This window comes from Tursiops truncatus, chromosome 2, assembly GCF_011762595.2.
Source record: "Tursiops truncatus isolate mTurTru1 chromosome 2, mTurTru1.mat.Y, whole genome shotgun sequence".
Taxonomy (NCBI): domain Eukaryota; kingdom Metazoa; phylum Chordata; class Mammalia; order Artiodactyla; family Delphinidae; genus Tursiops; species Tursiops truncatus.
The window spans coordinates 109,773,419-109,779,062 of NC_047035.1; the positions used below are offsets into that span (position 1 = coordinate 109,773,419).

Here is a 5,644-nt window from a genome sequence, read left to right on the forward strand (position 1 = left end):
TGCTGGTCTGAGGAGAAGGAGCCCTGTAGGGAGGGAGGGTTTAAATTTTAGGAGAGAGAGAGGATGTCGAAAGGAGTGAGGTCCCTGGGAGAAAGGGATGGGGTTTTGAAGCACACTTATAGGAATTGTCTTGGATTTAAGAAGGGACATCTCGTTTTCTGAGATGGGTGGAAAGAGGTGTGATTGGGTGTGGATATACAGTCACTGTAAGTAGGTAGGTGAGAGTCAGGAGAGCTAGTCTCTAGGGGTCCCGTTTGCTCAATAAAGTAGGAGGCTGAGTCATCTATGCCAAGGTAAAAGCTGAGGGCTAAGGAGGAGACTTGAGGCAGGGCTGAGGGATGCCACCCTTTAACTTCCAGGGAGTAAAAGTGTTGACAGTCCAGTTGAAGCGGATGACCTTGAGTTTGTGGTGGCAGCATTCTTAAGGGCTGTGTGTACGTTACAGCATGTAGCCACCTAGGGAGAGAAAAACTTGTACACTTATTAATCTAAACCAAATCTTTCAAAGTATGTGGTAAACAGTAGAAAACAAGGAGGCTGGAGGAGTCATGGTAGTAAAAAGTTTATGAACTTCTGGAGCTGTACCAAACTTTCAAGGAACTGTTAATTCCTGTCTTCTATAAGTTTTTCCAAAAAACTAGAAAAGAGCAAAAGCTGCCCAGATCATTTTATGAAACCAGTGTAATCTTGGTTCCAAAATCAGTAAAGACAAAGACAAAATTAATGAAAGAATAGGCTTGTTTCAACTATGATGTAGATATAAAAATCCTAAATAAAGTATCAGCTAACTAACCCAGTCATATAACCCAGTTTTATATTTAAAACAATTTATTTTGATCAAGTAGGGTTTATCCCAGGAATTTCAGGTTGGCTCAACATCAGAAATCACCTCATTAATAAAAGACAAAAATCATACAAGTATCTCAACTGGTGAAGAAAAAGCATTTGATAAAGTTCATGACCTATTTATGGTTCAATAACTTAGCGAACTGGATATAGGAAAGACATTTTTAACTTGGTAAAGGTGATATATCAAAAACTTAAACCAATCATACTTAAAAGATTTTAAGTGCATTCTTTTTAAAATCTGGAAAAAAATATGGAATCCAACTGTACTGCTACCATTCAACATACAATAATGGAAGTTCTAGACAAAGCTATTAGGAAGAAAGAATAAGAGATAGACGGATTAGAAGAGAAAAGATAAAAGTATCATGTTGGGGCTTCCCTGGTGGCGCAGTGGTTGGGAGTCCGCCTGCCGATGCAGGGGACGTGGGTTCGCGCCCCGGTCTGGGAGGATCCCACATGCCGCGGAGCGGCTGGGCCCATGAGCCATGGCCGCTGAGCCTGCACGTCCGGAGCCTGTGCTCCGCAACGGGAGAGGCCCGCGTACCGCAAAAAAAAAAAAAAAAAAGTATCATGTTGAATGGGTAAAGAAGAATGGAGATACACACACACACACACACACACACACACACACACACACACACATATATAAAATCTTCTTTAATGGAACATTACTCAGCCATAAAAACGAATGAAATAATGCCATTTGCAGCAACATGGATGGACCTGGAGATTATCATGCTAAGTGAAGTAAGTCAGAAAGAGAAAGAAAAATACCATATATCACTTATATGTGGAATTTTAAATATGATACAAATGAACTTACTTACAAAACAGAAAGAGACTCATAGACGTAGGAAACAAACTATGGTTACCAAAGGAGAAAGGAGGTGAGCGAAGGATAAATTAGGAGTTTGAGATTAGCAGATACAAACTACTATATATAAAATAGATAACAAGGTCCTACTGTATAGCACAGGGAACTATATTCAAGAGCCTGTAATAAACCGTAATGGAAAGAATATGAAAAACATATACATGTATAAACCGAACCACTTTGCTGTACACCAGAAACTAACGCAACAGTGTAAATCAACTATACTTCTATTAAAAAAACTATCATCATGTAGAAATAATATTTTCATTTGCCTCATGAAAACAAAGAGAAACAACAGATAGACTGTTAAAACTATTAAGAGAATTCAGTAAAATCCCCAGATACAATATTAACCTAAAAAAATAAATCCGTAACATTTTTCTTCACCAGCAGAACCAACTTCTAGTTACAATAGCAGCAAAAAAGCGTGTACAATGCCTAGGAATGAACTTAACTAAGAATATAAAAGAAACCGAGTTGGACGCAGGCGCTCGCTGAGGCAGGAGGAGGGCTCTGGGCTCGCTGCCCGACAGGGATTTAGCCCGCAGAGCTCGGCCCCCGCGTGCGCGCGCGACCCCACACCCGCTCACTCATCCACCTACCCACTCCCTGCGCCGCCTCTTCCCACCCTGAGCAGAGCCGCCGAGGATGATAAACACCCAGGACAGTAGTATTTTGCCTTTGAGTAACTGCCCCCAGCTCCAGTGCTGCAGGCCCATTGTTCCGAGGCCTCTGTGGTGCGCCTGATGCCCCTCACCCACTGTCGAAGATCCCCGGTGGGCGAGGGGGCGGCAGGGATCCTTCTCTCTCAGCTCTAATATATAAGGACGAGAAGCTCACTGTGACCCAGGACCTCCCTGTGAACGATGGAAAACCTCACATCGCCCACTTCCAGTATGAGGTCACCGAGGTGAAGGTCACTTCCTGGGATGCAGTCCTGTCCAGCCAGAGCCTGTTTGTAGAAATCCCAGATGGATTATTAGCTGACTGGAGCAAAGAAGGATTGTTAGCACTGCTAGAGTCTGCCGAAGAGAAGATGAAAGTGCACTACGTCTTCATCTGCTTCAGGAAGGGCCGGGAAGACAGAGCTCCACTCCTGAAGACCTTCAGCTTCTTGGGCTTTGAGATTGTGCGTCCAGGCCATCCCTGTGTCCCCTCTCGACCAGATGTGATGTTCATGGTTTACCCCCTGGACCAGAACTTGTCCGATGAGGACTGATGGTCATAGAGGATGCTTTGCCCAAGAGCCACAGTGGGGGAAGAGGGGAAGTTAGGCAGCCCTGGGACAGAGGAGGGAGCTTCTTGCTGTCTAGGGAAGGACGCTGAGGGGCTCAGGGTGAGGGTTGCCTGTTGTGCTCTCAGCGTTGACTCATTGAAATTGTTTTCCATAAAGAACAGTATAAACATATTATTCACATGTAATCACCAATAGTAAATGAAGATGTTTATGAACTGGCATTAGAAGCTTTTTAAACTGCGCTGTGTGATGTGCTCTATCTAGCCTAGGGGAGGACATTGCCTAGAGGGGGAGGGACTGTCTGGGTCCAGGGGCAAGGCCTGGAGAGCTGGTGGACAGCACTGTCAGGCTGAGGTTCCCCTGCCGTTGGGCTTTCTTTTTTGGTTTTTAAGACTTGTGTATTTTCTTTCCTTGCTTCCTGTCACCCTGGGGACTCCGGAGTATAGGCTTTTCAGCCCCTAGGCAGTGTCCTTCAGTTGTTTTTGACACTCCACCTGGGCTTCTCTCTGTGCATTTGTGTCTGGCCTGGAGAAAGCAGGTCTGACCCCTCCTTTACAGCTTCGTGTTATTCTGGCATTTGGTTAAGCTGGCTTAATCTGCTTCATGTTATCAGTGCATTTAAAATAGGGGCATTGAAGTTCACTTCCACCACCAGGGCTTTTCTTGGGGTGCCTGGGCCTTAAAAAACACTAGCCAAACTCCAATTCTCAGATTACGGCCAGAAGTTCTCGCTCTTGGCCGCAGGCCCAAGATATGTCCTTCCTAGGGTCACAGACAGCAGAGGGCAAGAGGAAGAGCAGCTCAGGGCCTGGGGGTTGTGGGAGAATCTGCTCCGAGGGACTGGACGCCTCTGCCTGGCTAAGTCTAGTGCTAACGGCGCCCCTCCCTGACAGGTTCTGAGTAGTGCCTGAGACCCTGCTCCCCTGGGCTTGGCAGTGGCACTGAGGGTGTAGAAGTGGCCTGCCCTTTTCTGTTTTCACTGAATAGCTTGTTCTAAGGGGGGAGGAAGGGGGAGAGGTCTAGCCTGGGCGAGGGGGTGGGGGTGTCAGGGAGGCAAGTGTGTTGTGTTACTGTGTCAATAAACTGATTGAAAGTTGTGAAAGAAAAGAAAAGAAGCCTATGAAGAAAACTTTAAAACTCTACTAAAGGATGTAGAAATTAACCTGAAGAAATTGAGGGAAATTTTATGCTCTTGGATGGAATTACTTAATGTTACACAGGAGTCAGTCCTTTATGAATTAATTTATGTATGCAATGAAATCCCAGTAAAGATTCCAGGTATATTTTCCAGGAACTTGATATACTCATTCTAAAATTGATGTGGATGAGCAGGATTAAGTCAATCTTACAAGAGTGAGGAGCAGCACACTGCAAAGCCATGTAAGAAGCCAGACGAAGCAAAACGAGAAGATTGTTTTGCACAGAAACAGACCAATAGACCATGGAATAGAACAGACAACTCAAAGTCAGACCATGAGCATACGGTTGTTAGGCATCGCACATCAATGAAGCAGGGGCAGATTAAACCAGCTCAGTAGATGGAGAAAGACAAAGTAGGATTCCTGCCTGACACCGAATAGAAATGTACACTCTAAATGACAAAAGACCTCAATGTGAAAAGTAAAACTCTACAGCTAATGGAAGAAAATATAAGAGGGTACTTTTGGGACCTGGGTTGAGAACGGAACTCCTTATACAAAACCTCAAAAGCACAAACCCAGAAGGAAAAACATGGGTTAATTTGATAATGTCTAAATTAAGGCTATCTGTTCAAAAGTGGATACCATGGACAATAGGTGATAGAATGGGAGAAGATATTTGTAAATCTAAAAATGATAAGGAATTACTGTATAGAATATACAAGTTACTCATGCAAACCAAAAAGCAGAGAGGCTTCCCGTTTCCAGTTGGGCAGGTAAGGAGTTTGGAAGTCTGTACTCTGTCCTAACAGGTGAAAAGCTGAAAAAAACCGAGAATAAACAACCCTTCTTAGACCTGTCATAGAATTGAGGACACAGGGCAAACCACTGCTCCAAAAAGTGGAAACACAGACAGGTGGATACTCACAGCTACCAGAGCAGAAACCCATGGACAGAGACCTCCCTGGGAACCAGCAGTAGGCAAACCTCAGCTGTGATTGGTGAATTGCTGGAGACTCCATGTGGACAAGTTTGAGATTTAAAAACTCCAGGGGGGCCCAGTCTCATAGAGGCGCCCAAACTTTTGTTGAGTTTTACCTCTAGGAGCTCTACCAGGGTGTCACAGCAAATGTCAGAGAAAAATTGGGTCATGCTTCCAGAAGGGGGAGACAAAAAGTAACCATTTTGAAATATGTCAGAGGGTTCCATTCTTCTTAACACCCCCAGAAGAAACCATTTTACCCCAGCCTAACCTGCTGGGGTTTCAGCAGAGACTAAACAATCTGGGGGAAGGAAAATCCCCAACTCCAGCCAGCTGTAGCCATCCTGTTCCACTTACGGGGCTGAAAAAAAACAGAAGCACTTGTGAAGTTCACAATCCAGAGGTACATTCTCACTAAAAGACTGAGCCCTGGGCTTCCCTGGTGGCACAGTGGTTAAGAATCCGCCTGCCAATGCAGGGGACAAGGGTACAAGCCCTAGTCCGGGAAGTTCCCACATGCCACGGAGCAACGAAGCCCGTGAGCCACAGCTACTGAGCCTGCG

At 45.0% G+C, this 5,644-nt stretch overlaps 1 pseudogene; it reads left to right on the top strand.

Annotated features, from left to right (window-relative positions):
- The first annotated feature begins 2,266 nt into the window (after nt 1–2,266).
- Nucleotides 2,267–3,159, top strand: LOC117307479 (ornithine decarboxylase antizyme 2 pseudogene; annotated as a pseudogene).
- Nucleotides 3,160–5,644: the final 2,485 nt, after the last annotated feature.